This window comes from Papaver somniferum, chromosome 2, assembly GCF_003573695.1.
Source record: "Papaver somniferum cultivar HN1 chromosome 2, ASM357369v1, whole genome shotgun sequence".
NCBI lineage: Eukaryota > Viridiplantae > Streptophyta > Magnoliopsida > Ranunculales > Papaveraceae > Papaver > Papaver somniferum.
In genome coordinates, this window is record NC_039359.1 from 151,956,823 (window position 1) to 151,976,512 (window position 19,690).

Sequence of the window (19,690 nt, forward strand, 5' to 3'; positions counted from 1 at the left end):
TCTACAGCTAAAACTAGAGGAAAACTTCAAAATATTTGCAATTTTGGTTGTTATCTTTCACAAGTAGAACCAAGAAATATCGATGAAGCTCTGAACGATCCCTTTTGGGTGAATGCTATGCATGAAGAGTTAAATCAATTTCAAAGGAAAGATGTGTGGGAACTTGTACCTTGCCCCTCCAATATCAATATTGATGGTACCAAATAGATGTTAAAGAGTAAGTCTAACGAATTTGGCACGATTGTCAGAAACAAAGCTAGACTTGTCGCTCAAGGATATTCACAAATTGAAGGGATTGACTTTGACGAGACCTTTGATCCTGTTGCACGCCTTGAGTCCATTCATCTCTTGTTAGATCATGCTTGTTTCCTTAAGGTTAAGATGTTTCAAATGGATATAAAATCCGCGTTCCTTAAAGGAATCTTCAAGTAAGAAGTCTATGTTGCTCAAACAAAGGGGTTTGAAAACCCTGATTTCCCAGATCATGTGCTAAAACTCAAAAAGGCACTTTATGGGTTGAAACAAGCACCTAGAGCCTGGTTTGAAAAACTTACTACTTCTCTCATTATAAAAGGTTTTTCAAGAGGCGGAGCTGACAAAACGATGTTTACCAAATGGAGTGGGAAAGACGTTGTTATTGCTCAAATCTATGTAGATGATATCATTTATGGATCAACTTCTGAATTTTTTGCAAAGGACTTCCAAGTCTCTCTTGCTAAGGAATTTGAAATGAGAAATGTTGGTGAATTAAAATTCTTCTTAGGATTACAAATTCAACAACATAAGGATGGAATTTACTTATCCCAAGAGAAGTATGCTCGTGATCTTGTGACAAGATTCGGTCTGGATAAGTGTTCTCCAAAATTAACACCTATGCCCACCACTGGTAAACTACATAGAGATGAGAAAGGAGCAAAAGTGGATCAAAAATTGTATGGATTTATTATTGGTAGCCTTTTGTATCTTACATCTACTAGACCTGATATTTATTTTAGTGTTGGTTGTTGTGTCAGGTTTCAGGCAAATCCAAAGGAATCTCATCTTGCAGCTGCAAAAAGGATCATTCGATATATTAATCACACTGCCGGGTATGATTTATCTTACACTTTTGATACTAACACTGATTTATCTGCATATTCAGATGCTGATTGGGAAGGATGTGTCGAGGACAGAAAAAGTACATCAACGGGTTTCTACTACGTAGGACTAAATCTTGTTGCTTGGCATAGCAAAAAACAAAATTCTCAATCCCTGTCTACATGTGAAGCAGAATATATTGTTGCTGGTTCATGCTGTACTCAACTCCTATGGATGAAAAAAATGCTGGCTGATTATGGAGTTGATACTGGAATAATGAAGATATTCTGTGATAACTCTAGTGCGATTCGAAACACTGAGAATCTTGTTGAGCACTCAAGAACAAAGCACATTGACATAAGGTACCATTTTATTCGTGATCTTTATGAAAACGGTATCATAAGTATGGAATTTATGCCTTTCGAACAACAATTGGCTGATATTCTTACCAAATCATTAGACACTACTACATTCCAACACTTGCGGCAGTCTATTGGTGTTTTTTTGGTTCATTAAGCGTTTCCATAACTCTTGCCCCTGTGGTTATCTCTATCTTTTGGGCAATTGAGTTTGAAACTCCAGTTGGTTACTTCAGTTCAGTTCCTGTAGGGTTGTTTTCTGTCTTGTTGGTCATCTTTTGTGTGTGTCAAAATCCTTCGTTTCTCTTGAAATTAAGGTCGCTCGTTGTTGTTCTTTCGGGAATGACATTAAATGGGGGAGAGTTCTTTTGAACTTTTGCTTAATGATCATATCTTGAGGGGTGTGCGGCTGTGGAATTTTAGAGGGGTGATCTTGTATCTTTAAACTCCTTAATGAATGTTGTTATCTCCGGCTATATGATTGCATCTAAATAAGATGATGTGTGTTTCTTTCTTTTAGTCATGAATGTCTCTTACGGAAATTTCATTATGATCCCGTTCTTGTACCTTTGCCAATTTTATTTACAAAAGGGGGGAGAATTAATATGTAGTTCACACTACAAATACATATGTTTTTTGGATCATTATGTAAGGGGGAGTGGTTTTCATGTGAGATCGAGTATTGACTAAGAGGGAATAATACATATCACCATAGTATTATTGTTGAAGTTGTGATACAATTGGACTTTAACATTGTATAATAATAGTATGACATTGTATAACAATGATGGAGGCCGATGCTTTCTCATTGTTATAGCTACGGATCTTCAACAACGGTGATGCTAAACTTACAACCTTTGGGATCATTGGAGTACTTGGAAGTGAGGAATATTTCGAGGAATGTTGAAGATTAGACATGTGGAATTGGAGCTACTAAAGGGTCATTATGTTTTTTTATTCCATATGTATTGATAGTTTTATCACTAAAATTGACAAAGGGGGAGATTGTTAGAGAACTGCTCGGTGAAACTCGCATCTGTTGCTATCTCAAGCATGTTTGTCAATGTTAGTGATCAAAACTATAAGTCTTGATTTCTAGTCTCTTATAGCTAAGTCTCGGACTAGTATAGTAAGTGTATTTGAGCTCAAGGACTTCATAGCGATTCATCATACAAGTAGAAGATCTACTCAAGGAGCCGGTGGAACTTCTCGACAAAAAGGTATGTGGAGACTTGAACTTATCTGTCACTCAAAAGTATATCTATTCTATCTCCTACTATTTGAGAAAAAAGTCGTATGCTATATATATATATACACTAGATTATACACATTTGGTATTTCGAGCCGAGTATACCTCGCCTATCTATATCTCGAAATATGTGTTGGTAAGCTTTTCACTTCGGCCAAGTTTATGTTTACCTAGTGACGAAAGTCATGAATGTTTCAATCACTTTGAAAATTGCTTTGACGAGAAATAGTGTAACAACTGTATAACGTCCTCTAAGAATGTTTCAATGATTGGAATGAGATTTTAGATTACATAACCAATGGATTCCTTGAACCGAAGTTTTCGAACTTTGTTGATCAAGAGAACCGGAAGTATGGAAAGTGCCAAGTCCGCGAACTCAGTCCGCGAACTGCCGAAGTTCTCAAACCCGAGAATTTCTGCTGGAGTTGACAAACTACTTGCGTGAGCCAAGTCCGTGAACCTAGTCCGTGAACCGACATAGTTCTCGAACCCGAGAATTTCTGCTGGAGTCTGTAAACTCTATCTGGTATCTTAAGTACGCGAACCTAGTCTGCGAACTTGAGAAGGTTATATATCTAAAGATGATTTCTGAACTTAATCTTAAAAGACTAAGGAATGCATTTGAAAACCGTGGCTATTAAAGTTCATGAACCGATTCGAGTGAATCAAATCATCTTTGCTTCAATTGTGTCTTGTGTAGTTACATAAGATTTCCTTGCAATTGAACAACTCTCTTAACTAGTTCCTTTGAGTCAATTGAACTAGTTATGGTGAAGAAGAACATGGTTGGTATGAAATGCTCATATGGTTAACCTCTTTGGGTAGACTATTGTTGAACCAACAATGTACACGTTTGGGTGCGGTTAACAAACCTAAAAGCGTACAGTCATTTGTGTATGACAAGCTAAGTTTTCGATCTAACGGTTGAGAAATATTAGATTGAATCTAAATCATGTTTTCATCTAACGGTGAATATTGATTGCTTTGTAACTAAGGCAAAACCCTGATTTGAAAGGCTATATAAAGGAGACTTCTAGTATTGTGCAAAACTAATCCCCACACCTTATTTGTGATACTAGTTTGCGTACTAGAGTCGTTTCTCCTTTAACCTTAGGTTTTCTTCTTCTAAAACCAAGTTAACGACTTAAAGACTTCATATTGGGATTGTGAAGCCAGACCGATACTACTTTTATCGTAGTTGTGTGATCTGATCTTGCATCTTATATCATAACAGTATAATCGTATTGATTGGTTTGGGATCGTGAGAGTTCTCCAATAGGCAAGATATAAAAAGTAATCACAAACACCTTCGCCTCATTGTTTGTGATTCCATGACATCTTGTTTCGCTACCATACAATTAATATTGTTGTGAGGTTATTGATTAATCTAGGATGTCCTTCGGGAATATAAGAACGGATTATCAATTGGTTCTTGTTCACCTTGATTATTATCAAAAGACGGAACAAAAACTTTTAGGGTTTTTCTGTGGGAGACAGATTGATCCTTTGATAGACTTGTCTGTGTGAGACAGATTTGTGTGTTGTTAAAGCCTACGATTTCGGGTCGTAGAAACTCTTAGTTTTGGGTGAGATCAGCTAAGGGAATCAAGTGTGCAGTATCTTGCTGGGATCAGGGGCGTCGGGAGTACAACTGTACCTTGGATCAGTGGGAGACTGATTGGGGTTCAACTATAGTCCAGTCTGAAGTTAGCTTGGAGCAGGCTAGTGTTTGTAGCGGCTTAATACAATGTTTATTCAATATGGACTAGGTCCCGGGGGGTTTCTCTGCATTTGCGGTTTCCTCGTTAACAAAATTCTGGTGTCTGTGTTATTTCTATTTCCGCATTATATTTATTTATATAATTAAAATAATACAAGTTGTGCCTTTGAATCGATCAATTGGAAATCCGACCTTTGGTTGTTGATTGATATTGATTGATCCTTGGACATTGGTCTTTGGTACAGTCCAAGTTATTCCTTGTATTTGATTAGAACTCGCAGGATCTGCTTGAGTAAATCAAATCAAGAGAGAGATATAAAATCATTGATATGCTTTTAATTGATTGAGTCTTGTTGATTCTCTTGAAAGTATATTCGAATTAGTCCATACTGATTGCTAAGCGAAATATTGGGTGGTGTTGTTAGACACCCGCTTTTTCAGAAGATATCTCAGACAATTGTGGATCTAAGTTTTATAAAATCCCACTCATTTCTCCTGACATGAACTGCGACAAGTAATTCTATTACCTACTAATGAATTACTCTTATATCAACACAAATTTCTTCTCTCTTTTTTTCTACTGATAATTAGTTTGTCTAACTTTTTTATGTCTTTATTTTGGTTTTTGCAGTGTCGCATGAGAAGATGAAGGTTTGTGAAGAAATCTTTCAAGATAAATGTGACACAAAGTGTATGAAAATATAAATACTAAACAAAAATGAATAAGGATGACTAAGGTTACTTGCACAATGTAATTTGGAGGTTATTAATATCAACATAAGATTACCTTAATGCACGATGTGTTCTCATCAAAAAAAAAAAAACTTAATGCATGATGTGTTCGTTTGCTTGTTTTTTGTTGCTTAATTTGCTTAGGCCGAAATAAGAATTGCGTCAAACTTTAAACAATGACCAACACACAATTTGGAGCAATACCGTTTTTCTGATGATTTGTGTAGGTACTCTAAATTCATATAAAATTTTCCATTAAAAGTACTAAACAAAAAATCAAAACCAAAATTCTTTATGAATCGTACTTCATTTATACTAGGTGACTAGTTGATGAGTCAATTCGTGATGATCCAATCGGTCCAATAACAAACAATATATTGATGATCTTACTATGTTTCTTAACAACAACAGGATTACGCTTCTTAACAACAACGAGTACTATAAAATACTTGCAATTCATTTCCTACTTTTGCAATTCATTTATTGGACACGTATTTTACGCCACTTAATGAATTACTTATGATTCATGAAATAAATAGTGCAAACTGAAAACTGAAATCAGCCTAGTATATATACGGGTGTTTTGATAGATGATTTACATAAATTGGTTTACACTTGATCACTCTTCTCATGCTAGGTGTTCTTAATTTTTGTTTGGCACATGAATGGTCTTGTAGGTAAGAAAAGAGATTACGAATTTGCGATGTTGGTTTATGAGGAAAAGAAATTGAGATGTTGGTGTAAATTGAGTTATGCTTAATGCTTTTGGGTATATTGTAGTACACGAAGAAATCTAGTCAACATTCAGGGTTATTGGAGGATTATATATGCTAACATATTCTGTAATCAAAATTCTCCGGAGATGGCATTCGTTTATTATCTGTTATGACCGTCAACGCAGTTGCAGACGTTATAGACGATTGTGAAGCAGACAGCCTTCATAAGCCACCAAGTGTCGTAGTTGGTGAACATATGCCCTGATTATGTCTCCTGAACTGAAGGAGAAGCATATCCAATAAAGTCCTCCGAAAATAATAATTAATAAGATGTTTGCCCTGCTTGAATAACTCTTATAAATGTAGGATCTGTCATGTCTATGTAATCATCGGTATTAAATAAAGAGTATCTTTGGTATTATCTAAAACTGTGTTACAGTACAAAACAAAAGGCCTCTTGGGACGGCAAAAAAACGTCCCAAGAGGATAAAAAACCGTCCCAAGAGGTATTAGGGACGGTTTATGTACCGTCCCCTGTTCCACCGTCACTAATACTATTTGGCCATGTTTTTTTTTTGGGACGGACATATTTTAACCTTGATTTAAATATTTTATGACTATTAGGGACGGTCGGACCATCATCGTCCCAAATATCCTTCTTTAGGGACGGTTTTTTCAAAACATCCGTCCCTATAAGCTACTTGTTTTGTAGTGTTACTTGTTCTTTGACTTTTCCATTAGGATGATTAAGGTTACTTGCACTATGTAATTTGGACGTTATTAATATCAGCTTAAGATTGATTTAATGCATGATGTGTTCGTTAATTTGTTTGTTTTTCTGCCGTATTCGTCTAGGTTTTGTTGCTCAATTTGCTTAAGCCGAAATGAGAATTGCGTCAAACTTTAAACAGTAACCAAGACTCGATTTGGAGGATTACCGTTCTTCCGATGATTGTTTAGGTACACTACACTCATACTAAATTTCCCGGTAAAAGTCCTAAAGAAAAAGTCGAAATCAAAATTCTTTTTGAATCGTACTTCATTTATGAGGCCTTAAATTCAAGTCAAATCTAGAGAAATGATGACTTGTTACAAAACTTACAGTCAATAGAACAGTATCTTAGAAAATGATCCAAAAAATATTTTGCCTCATTATTACGGATGCAAAGCGTGTACGCTGCCTTTGCATTTTGTTCAACTATTGGACTTGGCAAAAAAAAAATCGTTTTTTTAAAACTTGTTGCTCAGTCAATTCTTGAGGATCCGATCAATCCAATAACAAACAATATTGATGATCTTACTTGCATTAGAGGTTCGGTGTCTATTAGTACCACCATGTTTCTGATAAAACAGGCCTGCCCTTCTTAACAACAACGAGCACTTGAAAATACTTGCACCACTAGGACATGATGTAAGTCACACTATATTTCCTACTTTTTGAGGTTCATTCAAGTGTTTAGTTTATTGTACTTGGACACATATTCTATGCCACTTAATGAATTACTTATGATCCATGAAATAAATAGTAAAATTGAAATTAGCCTGGTTCATTCAAGTGTATATACTGGTGTTTTAATAGAAGTTATGCATAAATTGGTTCACATTTGATCACTCTGCTCAACTAGGTGTTTGCATTTTCTGTTTGGCACAGTAATGGTCCTGTAGGTAAGAAAAGGGATTAGGAATTTGCATTGTTGGTTTATGAGAAAAAATTGAGATGTCAGTGGAAATTGAGTTATGCTTAATGCTTTCAGATTATAGTACATGAAGAAATCTACTCATTCATCTTTATACAAATAAAGCTGGAATGATCCATATTAAGAATTTTACTTGAGCTTTTGTTGGAACTAATTAGTGAAAAAGATATCGTTTTCGCCAATCAACGTGGTCCAAGTTAGATGCGGCATTTGAATGTAAAGTGATATGAAAAAGCATACACAATTGATTAACACTCTCAATAAGTGATGGAAGTGGACGAAGCTGGTTGCACCAAACAGCTAGACAATCGACTTGGTCTTACTTAAATGCATCATTTGAGCCTCCATCTTTTTTAACTGTTAGAAGCGGACTTAGATGATCGCTCAAGACATTAAGGCCTTGCTTCATATGATGCGAACTTTTGCAGTACCGCAACCTGCAAATTTTGGTTGTGATTTTATTCTGCAAAATTTTATAGTAGCTTTTTACCTGATAACTTTTGACGATAACATTGATAGGTTCTAGAAAGTCAAAATTTTATTTAGCAAAACAATTTTAAAATGATTTTATTGAAATAAAACAAAGTCTTTTTGTTTCTAATTTCTGAAATTAATTTATGTTATTCGTATCCAAGAATTCTATAAACCTAACGAGTAACTGCAAAATTTCTTTAACTCTATTCAACTATGATGATTTATCCCTGTCCCTGGTGTTTATATATCGTCCTCACAAGTGTTGTTTGGACTAATAATTAATCTGTTGGAACAATATTGATTAATTATTATTTTAATGTGTTTAACTAAATAAAATTAATTTATTGTTTTGTTTGTGAATGAAAAAATTATTAGTCCCACATTGTGGAGTTTCCACTTTTTAGTTGTTTTAAGAGACTATATAAGCTTTTTAGTCCCACATCGGGGAATTCCTCTTCTTAAATTGTTTTATTCCATTATATAAAGAAATTCACTACTTTTGTAAAATCATAGGAAAGGGGTTGCTCTATATTTTAGAGGGACCCCTAAGAGAAAATATTTTATAGCGTTTTTTAAGCATTCGCGATTTTCCTTAACGGTTTTTTCGGAGTTGTCAAGCTCAAGTTGAGCATCTACTACATATGCTAGTAGTAGGTGTATTAGGGTGTTTTATCCTGGAGATATCCGTCCTGTGAGGGCTATAGCATCACTCTTGAGTGTAGCCGGGCGCTAATGTCTTAAGGACAGCGTGTTGAACACGTGACTCACTCTATTTTCCAAAGTTTTGCCTTGTTGCTGTTGCGGAGATACGGGGAGCTTGTTCGTTTCGTCAAAGCAATCACTTCCATTATAAAGGAGCTAAGTATCAATAACTTTTGCTTATTTTATTTTTCTTTGTTTTTGATTATTTCACCCAACAATCTTAAGACATTAGTATTTGTAATAATCGAAAACGATTGATTGGTTTCTGAATCATGGATGTTAATTGTGGAGTGAAAAACAAAAACGAATTTCTGGTCAGCTGTAGAGTTCCAATTTTATCTTTTAATCTATAAGGAATTTCGATGAACCCTTTTGACACAACGTAGTAGACATCCTGATAGTTACCCGCGTAAAATTTCAGAATTTTTGGAGTTGTAAAAGTATTTTTTTGATATTTTACAAAACAGAAAAACGTTTCTGAAAAATTCTGACGAGCAGAAAATTGTTGTTAACTAAATTAATTTTTGTGGGGTAACCATGAGTTTTTTGAAACGCTGATTCAAACGAAGTTTGTATATATAGATGTTATCTTCAAAACTCATATTTTACTTTTAGATTTGGAATTGTGATTTGTGAATAAAGGTGTCATCTCCGAGGGACATGGCTAATAGCCGCATGTGGTTGGAAACAAATCTTCCAAAGATGGCAAAGGTGAGAACATCGAACGCAACTCTAAGCATGGTCTTCATGATAAAGGTATATTTCGTAAACCTGAATCCGGAATTACTTTAGTTAAGGGTGAGTGTTATGTTTGTAAAATTCCTGGCCACGCGGCAGTAAATTGTAGACAACATAAAAACCTTAATAAGTAGAAAGTTAATGCTAATTTAGTTGAAACAAACTAGAACGAGTTTGGTGGCATGATGTCGGAAGTTATTTTAATAACCAATGTGAGAGACCAGTAGGTGGACTCTGGAGCCACCAAGAATGTTTGTTGAAACAGAGACCTGTTCACCTCCTATCATAGGATAGGGGATGTCGAGAAACTCTTATTGAGTAACTCATATGCAATAGAGGTTTCATAAAAGGAAAAGGTCGAGCAGAAGCTCATATCTGTAATATTCTCACATTGAATGAAGTTTTCATGTTCCGAGCATATGCGAAAAATCTTGTATTTTGTTCTGTTGTAGATGGAAAAATATTTAAGATCTTAATTGAATCTGGAAAACTTGTTGTAACTAGGCAGTGATTTTTTAAGCAAGAGTTATAGGACTTTGGGTCTATATAAGCTTAACGGAAAAACTGATGATGTGAACGTAGTTGATTCTTGTGATATATTTGTGTGATTGATTGTTTTACGTGGTAGACTTGGAACCGTAAACTTATAAGTCAATGCTTAACTGGCTAGCATAGGCTTCGTACCCAAATTTAGTTTGGATTTTGAACACAAAAGTGAAATCTGTGAAGAATCAAAATATGCTATAAAATCTTTTAGCACAAATGTCAGAGTAATTCTAAGCCGTTAGATTAATTCAGTTAGGCCTAGTTGACATGAGTTCAACCCAAAACCACTGTGGTAAAAAGATGGTTATAACTTCCGTAGATGATTGTACGAGGTACTATCTTGTATACTTGCTTAGGATAAGGATGACGCCTTAGAAGCCTTAAGATGTATAAACTTGAAGTTGGAAACCAATTAGAAGCCTTGAACATAACAACCGTATCCTTAAGGAGATGATAATTTCCATGTTGATTAGTTCAGGATTACCTGCGGCCTTGTGGGGGGAGGCAGTCCTCTTAACTAGTATATCCTGAATAAAGTACCCTTTTAAGAATCAGATGAAACTCCATATGGTTTATGGAACGGTAGATGACCTTCTTATGAATGTGTCAAAGTGTGGGGGCGTTTGACTAAGATTGTAATTCCTCTTCCTAAAAGAACTAGATTGAAACCAAAAATGTTGATTGTGTTTTCGTATAGGGTATATTGAGTATACTTCTACAAATAGATTTTTGGTTGTGTGTTCTGATTTTTTCTGACATTGGTGTGAATATTATTACGGAATCTAGGGATGCTGAGTTCTTTGAACATGTTTATTCTAAACCTGTACCTCATTAGAGATGTGTTGTTGATCCCCTAGATTTATTTCAAATAGTCAGAACTTATTTTAAAGGAAGATGAAGTTGATGTTGAGCCTAAGAGAAGTAAAATAATTAGACTTGAGACTTCTTATGAAACCGACTTCATAACATGCCTAGCTTAGTCTGAGCCACAGACTTGTAAAGAAGCCTTATATCTACTGAAACCCCATTCTGGTAAGAAGCTTCATTTAGTGAAATGGACTCAGTCCGTTGGAACCAGACTTGGGAGCTTGCTAGTTTACCTCCAGGTTGTAAGACCATGGGATGTAAATGAGTCTTTAAGAGGAAACGATAGGTAGATGAAACTGTGAAAAATATTAAGCTAAGTTGGTAGCTAAAGGCTATAAACTAAAAGAAGGTGTAGATTTCCTTGATTCTAATTCAATTGTGACGGAAATTACTTCCGTTGAGATACTAATTGTTATTGCTGCCATAAAGAACGTAGAGATACATCAGATGGATGTTAAGACAGCTTTTTCTAAAACCGTGAATTAGGTAAAGAAATTTACATAGATCAACCTGAAGACTTTGTAGTGAAAGGTTGTGAATACAAAGTTTGTAATTTGAAAAATCTTTGTATGGTTTTCAAATAAGCACGTAAACAGTGACATGGAAAATTTAATCATGTGATAATGGATAGTGGATTTAAATTAATGAATCTGACAAGTATTTACAAGTAACTTGTTAAGGATGTCTGTGTAATTGTATGCTTGTATGTTGATGATATGCTTGATACAAACATAGATGTGATCAATTCCACTAAAAACATGCACTGAATGAGAACATTGACTTGAAAGACTTGGGCCCTTTTGATGTAATCTTAGGGATGAGGATTAGAAGATAATCAAACATTTATAAGTCTTAGTCGTTCTCATTATGTTGAGTTGTGCTTAAGAGATACAATCAGTCTGATTGTAAACCTGCTTGTACTTCGTACGATTATTCTTGTAGTCTCAAGAAAAATAAGGGTAGTGGAGTATCTTAACTTGAATACTCAAAAGTTATAGGATGTCTGATGAATTTAATGAACTGTAAGAGTCCAGACATTGCCTATATTGTGAGTAAGTTAAGTGGATATAATTGTAGTCCAGAGCAAGAGAATTCAGATGCACTGAGTAGAGTATTATGGTACCTAAAATACTCTTTTGATTTATGAAAGGTATCTTGTTGTCCTTGGGACTTTATGATGCAAACTGGATAGTTGACTCAGAGGAGTCTAAGTCTACGAGTGGATATGGTTTCACTCTAACATGTGGGTTTGTTGTTGGAAGATTTCCAAACAAACATATCGCTCAATTCATTATGGAATCTGAGAGTATTGCGTTAGATAAAGCATGAGAGGGGGCCGAGTGCCTAAGATGTTTTTAGAAGACATTCCTCTTTGGCATAGGCCTGTGCCAGCTATATCTATACATTGTGTTAGCCAAGCTATAATAGTTAAAGCTAAGAAATAACTAATCTCAATCGGCGTTATTTCCATTGATTGGATAAAGTCCAAGGAGAATATCGCGCAATCTTTGACGAAAGGTTTGTACAAAGAGATAGTTAAAAATGCATCGAGGGGGTTGGGGCTTAAGCTCATATATTAAACTTGCCATGAAGGATACTCAACCTTGCTGACTGGAGATCCCATGATCAAGGTTTCGAATGAGACAACTAATTTGTGGTGGGTAAAGGTAAACACTATCAGAGATTTTCATTCTCTGTCCCTTCCCTATGGTGTAGACGTGATAGTGTGACTGCATGTGGAGGATGACTTTTTAATAAGTCTTAATGAGTTCTATAGTTTCAATTTAAGATTGAAGTGGGGTGTAGCAGTAACACTCTTTATGGAAACTCACCTATCTGAATGAGGAAGTGGGTCGCTTCCTGTGAGAATATGAGCTGATTCTCTAGAGCATTCTGAGAAACAGGATACGTCCAGGGCCAAAACGGACAAAACGGCACGAGCTTGGCAGCAATCTTGGAGATATCACCCGTGGTTGTTATCACGAATTACATCAAATGCTAGCAGTTCAAGACATAGTTCACTGTCTCTAGCAAGTAATTCTGGTAATATCTCACTAAGCAAAGGTTCAAGACCTCATGGACACCTCTGCCTAAAATGGTATTTCCTGCGTTTTTTATGTGATTTTCATTTTGATGGTTTTGGTATTACTGGAACTTAGGACCTAAAGGTCACTAAGGGTTCACTAGTTCATGCTTTTTCACTTTGGTGAAAGATACCTATAGTCTCACCATGTGAGAATTAAAGATGAAAGCTCTCAATACTATGATTTATGCAATCCATAGTATGACCCTGGGGTCAACACACTTTTGTGTGAGGGAGAGGACGTAGAAATGACTAGTATGATTTCAACACACACGTTCCATAGTCTGTTCGATCGGATTGGGATGGGTTATTTACCAAGATCTATCTGTGTTTTCATGTTTTATTGAGTTTTCATTCATGTGGGGGATTGTTGGAAAACGATTAATAATAATTTTTTAAAGTTTTAATAAAAAATTATAATTTATTGTTTTTTTGTGAATGAAACTTTTTAGTCCCACATCGTGGAGTTTCCAATTTTTAGTAGTTTTAAGAAACTATATAAGCTTTTAGTCCCACATCGGGGATTTCTTCTTAATTGTTTATGTCATTATATAAAGAAATTCACTACTTTTGTAAAATCTATGGGAAAGGGGTTGCTCTATATTTTAGAGGGACCCCTAAGAGAAAATATTTTATAGCGTTTTTTAAGCATTCGCGATTTTCCTTAACGGTTTTTTCGGAGTTGTCAAGCTCAAGTTGAGCATCTACTACATATGCTAGTAGTAGGTGTATTAGGGTGTTTTATCCTGGAGATATCCGTCCTGTGAGGGATATAGCATCACTCTTGAGTGTAGCCGGGCGCTAATGTCTTAAGGACAGCGTGTTGAACACGTGATTCACTCTATTTTCCAAAGTTTTTCCTTGTTGCTGTTGCGGAGATACGGGGAGCTTGTTCGTTTCGTCAAAGCAATCACTTTCATTATAAAGGAACTAAGTATCAATAACTTTTGCTTATTTGATTTTTCTTTGTTTTTGATTATTGCACCCAATAGAATCCAATGTACCAGAAAAGTTTGGCCAGCTGAGGCAGGGCCATCGCAGCGGCTACCTACCAATCCAACATAGTTGGAGCCTTATCAGGCATGGCCCGCATGGACTTTGAAGCAAGGAACCATAATATGTATGTGGAAACAAATAATGAATAAAAAGATAAATTTAGAAAACAATTCGGACAATATATATGAAGAAGTTTTTAGTATATGGGAATGGGAGTAACTGTTCTTATTTTTCCACATCCGGCTCTGTCTGGCCTCATTTGACGATCTTCTTTAGCAATAAGGTAGAAATACCTAGAACAATATAAAATGATGCAAGTAACATGTTATTTCCTACTTCAGGTCCATTGATCAAAGTGTCTGATAGTTTTCTGGACATGTATGTTTTACGCCATTAAGTAAATGGATTATTAATGATTCATGAAATAGTGAAAACTAAAAACTGAAATCAGCCTAGTATATGGGTGTTTTAAGAGAAGCCATAAATAAATTGTTTCACAGTTGATCACACTGCTAAAAATGGTGTTTTCTCTTTTTATTTGGCTCAAGGAATTGCCATGTTAGTTTATGAGGAAAAAAATTGAGATGCCGGTGGAAACTGAGTTATGGTTAGAGACTGTAGTTAACGTGGAATTCTACTCATTCATCTTCATTTAAAGCCTCCTAGAAATTCAATATGCAGCTCATTATTTTGTTGCTGGTATTTTTTTAGAAATTGTCAGTTGTTAGTAGTTTATATAATTTAATGTATAATTTATTCCAAGAGGTGTCAGTTCTCTATTGTATTCAGAAATAAAGCATTTCCAAGGGGGAAAAGCGCAAATATCACTACTCCAATGAATGTAAGGAGGAAACATTGCCCAAGAGATAACAATATGGTATCGGCTATGCTCTATGTTTTGCACAAGAGTGGGATAATAACAATGCATTGCTAATAGGGCTACCAAATTATTGGGGAATAGTATTGTTGATTGTGTACAAAAGAATATGTTAAGGTATAAATCAAATTTATAGCTTTTTTTATCCATAAATATGATCTCGTGGTCCGTGGATATTACCACCTAACCATTGTTCTCTTAAACATTATTGTTGGAGCTCAAGTTACCATTTTCAATTACTTAAATAAGATAAATTACTAATCTTTTTAGCAAACATTATTATCAGATGCAAGCTCAAAGCCGGGAATGTGAAGAATGCTGAAGAAGCTGAAAGTCTGGTCTTGTTTGAAGCAGTGAATTGGGCAAAAGACAAAGGCCTATATAAAATATGCTTTGTCAGTGATGCTAAAGCAGTTATAGACTCTTTTAATTCTAATAATAGCCAATTGCACTGGGAAAATAAAACAGTCATAGATGACTGTAAATCAATCATTTCTTGTTTTAGTCTAGTTAGATTTGAATTTCTAAAAAGAAACAATACTATGTTGGCAGACAAATCTGCAAAGCTCTGTAGAAGGTCTAGAACTTCTGGGGAATGGATGAGGTACATCCCTGAATTCCTAAACTCTACTATGTAACTTTCTCAGTTAATATAATTTATTTTTTCTAGCAAAAAAAAAAAAAAAAAAAACAAAAACAAAACTCTAAGAGCCATCTCGAGTGGCCAACTTAGTCCAGGCCATTCGGATTTTAATTTTCTTCCACCAATTATTTCTACAAAGCATGAAAACAATTGTTTCTTTCTTGTTGTCTAAGACGGAGAGTAAAAAGGTCACGAGTTTGTTATGATCCTTTCGCCATCTTTTCAATTTCTTCATTTTCGGCCAAAATTTGAAGAGATTTGAAACCACACAGCATTTTCAGGTACAAGTTACTAGTGTATAACGTGACCGTTTATGATATCATTGTTGGTGACCCTAAACTAAGATCAACCACAAATATTCAATCCAAAGATCATAAAATTTGCATGGGTACATAAATCAAGCCGGGCGATAATTACAATCAACGAAACCATGAAGCTCCAAAAGCCAACAAGCATGACCAATTTTTAAGCATATTTCCCAAACTGAATTGAGTTATTATCTTTATAAAATGTACCCAGAAACCATCACTATTAAGCACAAACTCAACTTTCCACTACTAATTGAACACAAATTTAGTTGCTTTAATTTTATTAGTTACAATTCCCATCATGAATTCTAAGTTCATCATTGTCTGTGTTCTAATGACTCTCTTGCTGGTTCTACGGCCAGCCATAAGTGCTGCACCTTCATGTGATGCTGTTATAACTAGCTTCTCGCCTTGTTTATCATACTTGAAAAACGTTGGTTCCGTACCTTCAACAAGTTGTTGCGATAACATCAAAGTACTTGACCAACAGGTGACCGAGAAGCAAGATAGAAAAAGTGTGTGTCAATGTATTAAGCTTGCCGTTCCTATTATCGGTACCGTTAACAATACTCGTGTCGGAGATATCTCAAACAACTGTGGATCTAAGTTTTATAAAATCCCACTCATTTCGCCTGACATGAACTGCGACAAGTAAATCCATCATCCAGCTATTGAATTAATTTTATATAATCACATATTTATTCTCTTTTTTCTAATGATCAGTTTATCTAACAATTTTTTCTTGTCTTCATTTTGGTGTTGTAGTGTTGCATGAGAAGACGAAGGTCTTGCAAGAAATCTTTCAATGGAAATTGGGATATGAAGTACATGAAATAAAAGTAATAAATAAAATATAATAAGAATGATTGTGGTTACTTGCTTGCTTGCACCATGTACTTTGGAGGTTATCAATATTAACTTAAAATTAACGTAAATGCATGATGTGTTCGGTTGTTTGCTTTCTGTCATTATCGTCTAGTTTTTGTTGCTGAATTTGCCTAGACCAAAACAAGAAATGCGTCCAACGCCTCCAACCGTGACCAAGACTCAACAGTGACCAAGACTCAGTTTGAAGGAATACAGATTCTCCTTTAAAAATTACAAAAAAGAAAAAAGAAAAAAAAAGTGTTTTTGATCGGTCTTCATCCGTACAAGGTGAGTGTGATTACTGGAGATCCAGCAACACACCCAAATGGAAAGTAAGTAAGATCTAAAACATGATAAACACAAGAACTTAAGTTTATTTATAAATTTCAAGCGAAATACAAGTTACACTCTTGAGTTACTAGGAAACCCTAATCCCTTTTCCAAACCTATGAATTACAAGGAAATCCTAATGTTCTCTCTCCTATTCTGGACCTTTCCTTCTCCACCAGATCTCTCCCTTTACATTGCCCCAAGGTCTCTATTTATAGCCTCCAACAACCCTAATGGTATACAGCCCACATTATCTCACCGAGGTTACTTTATACTTCGCCTGGAGCATATTTCATAAAGTTTTCCCACACCTTTCGCTAACTTCACGTGGTCTTATCGGGACAGCTGTCATATTTCTTGCATGATAATTTATCTACTTCGTGTCTTGCCTTCTTCGCCACGTAAACTCTTCGTGGCTCTGCCTTAATACTATGATGGTCCTCCTTCTTTAGTTCGGGGCGGGGAGCTTTCTCGCGCTTGGAATTGTACTTCGCCTTCTGATACCGACTGATTTGACAGGTCACTGACGAGGATCTTTGACTAAGATTCCCTAACTCTTCTTGGTGTGACGCGTGGCGATCCTATTTCGTGTACCTACATTTTTCCTTTTCTTATTTTGTCCAAGTTGCTGCGAGGATGGAATAAGAACCGGTTTAGATTCCTTAACCTCCACGTTCTCCATGCATATGCTTCCACGTGGCCACGTTCTTTGTGTAACCGCCTATCACCGGTTGCCTTTACTTCGATCATGTCGTTTCCGGTTTTGCCGGTCTCTTCTTCCTGCAATAAATACACTTCTCAACCCTTACTTGGATTTCTTTTCTGCTTCTCCCAACCTCTTCTCTTCCCTTGTTCAGTGTTCCTTCTCACCTCTTACCGTTTTTTTTCGGAACCTTCTACTTTCTTTACCACCATGTCTCCCAAAGGCGCTTTAGCATCTACTTCACTCAAAATCCTAAAGGAATTTCAAGCTGAACTCCAAGAGTTAGGTTTAACTTTAACCCCAGCTGTCGATTCTTCCCCGGATCCTGTTGTTATTGCTACCCAGGAGATGGAGATGAATTACCGATGGCTTGGTTCGGACACCTGGTCTGATGATAAGGTGATAGTTTTTTTAGGTCGGTTGAGAGCGGGATTGTCCTTCCCTCTGTATGATCCTTCAAACCCTATCTTCCTGGAGATTCTCGGTAGGCTGCAGTGCGGGGTTTTTCAGCTTACTGGTAATGCGATTCGGATCGCCAACGAGTTCAAAGTCCGTTCTCGTGATAGTATCTTGCAAGTTCCTTCTTCGGCGGACGAATTTGACTCTCTGGATTTCAACATAGACTCTTTCATGGACAACTATTCAGCTGTGTTTACAAGCACCAGGGAGCATCAGGAGTGGTGTCTCGAGCTCGTCAGGAAAGTGGTCTCTCCCCCGTTAAGGAGCTTCCACTGGATGTGGATTCCCAACTTCGTGTCTTCGTTGATGATTGGGCGAGGTTTCCTTTAGTAGTCGGTGGTCCTTTCGTCTGGGGTTATGACGAAAAGGGCCTTCCTCGCAATCTTCCCCTTCTCAGACATTGTTACCTCGCGGGATGTGATCCCTGGAGACTTCGCTGGACTGCTCCTAGCGAGTTATGATTTTTCCTACGGCAATCTGTATCATTTGGAACTATCAATTTTACTTATGCTTCTCAATTTGTTTTAGTAGGTGATGCCCGCTGCTGGACTCATCAAGGCGCGACAGGAGAAGAAAGTGGTTGCTAAGAAGACTCCCTCTGAACATGTATCATTTTCGTCTATTGCTAGCGATTTTGTGATAATTGTCTATCCTGACGTCATGCATCTTCGCAGAATGAACTACCCACTTCTGGGGTACCCAAGGGTCACAAGAAACGTTCTCACCCTACTCCTCCTCCTTCTTCTCAGGTACCATCATTATCGCCTTTTATTTGTAAATTTTAGACTTTTCGTTTTTAGCTATTGACTTCGCAGGCGGGTGTTCCTCCGTCTGGTGTGCCTAAGAGGTCGCGAAAGACCCCGGATGTGGATGCCTTAGATGAAATACATCATTCCGCTCTCCTTGGTCGTCCCATTCTCACTAAGCAACAGTATGCTTCATTTCGTGCTCCTGCTCCTCCTAAAGAAGCTGGTTCAGTTACCCGTTCCAAGACCGCTGATTCCCCTGTTCAGCCAAGATTTGAACGTCCTAAGAGTTTTCCGGAGGTACCTCCCTCTGGCGAGAAGGGAAATCAACTCGTCCATCCTGCAATGTCAAATCCTCTCTTCGACCCTGACATGAAATTCCTTCAAGGTATCTACCACAAGGCCCAAGAATATCCGTCTATGAGATCTCGCGCTTTGGAGTCTTTGTCCACCTTTGTTTCTGATGACTTCTTCTCCCAAGACTCGTCTGTGCTTTTGACTGCTTCAATGAATCTATCTTTCCAGTAGCACTCCGCCTTGATGAACCAGGTGATTTCTTTGTGCCTTCTCTGCAATTTTTCCTTTTCGGCTCCGAGATCTATCTTCTGAGTTTAAGTTTCTCTTCGCAGGAAGTCTACTGTCACATGGCCACCCTCGTGGAAATTCAACTTGTTCGTGAGATGGCTAGGAAGGATGAGGCTAAAATCAAAGTTTTATCGGAGGACCTTCAGAAAGAAAGAGATCATTCCCTCAAGCAAAGCCAAAAGATAGAGAAGCTTCTGAGTAAGTTATTTTTTCTTG

The 19,690-nt window shown here is 36.6% G+C and overlaps 1 long non-coding RNA gene across 1 annotated transcript; it reads left to right on the forward strand.

Moving 5' to 3' along the window:
• The first annotated feature begins 16,019 nt into the window (after positions 1-16,019).
• Positions 16,020-16,719, forward strand: LOC113354132. The gene is made up of 2 exons (XR_003361685.1): positions 16,020-16,435; positions 16,550-16,719. It is a non-coding gene; the product is annotated as an uncharacterized LOC113354132 (long non-coding RNA).
• The last annotated feature ends 2,971 nt before the right edge of the window (positions 16,720-19,690 follow it).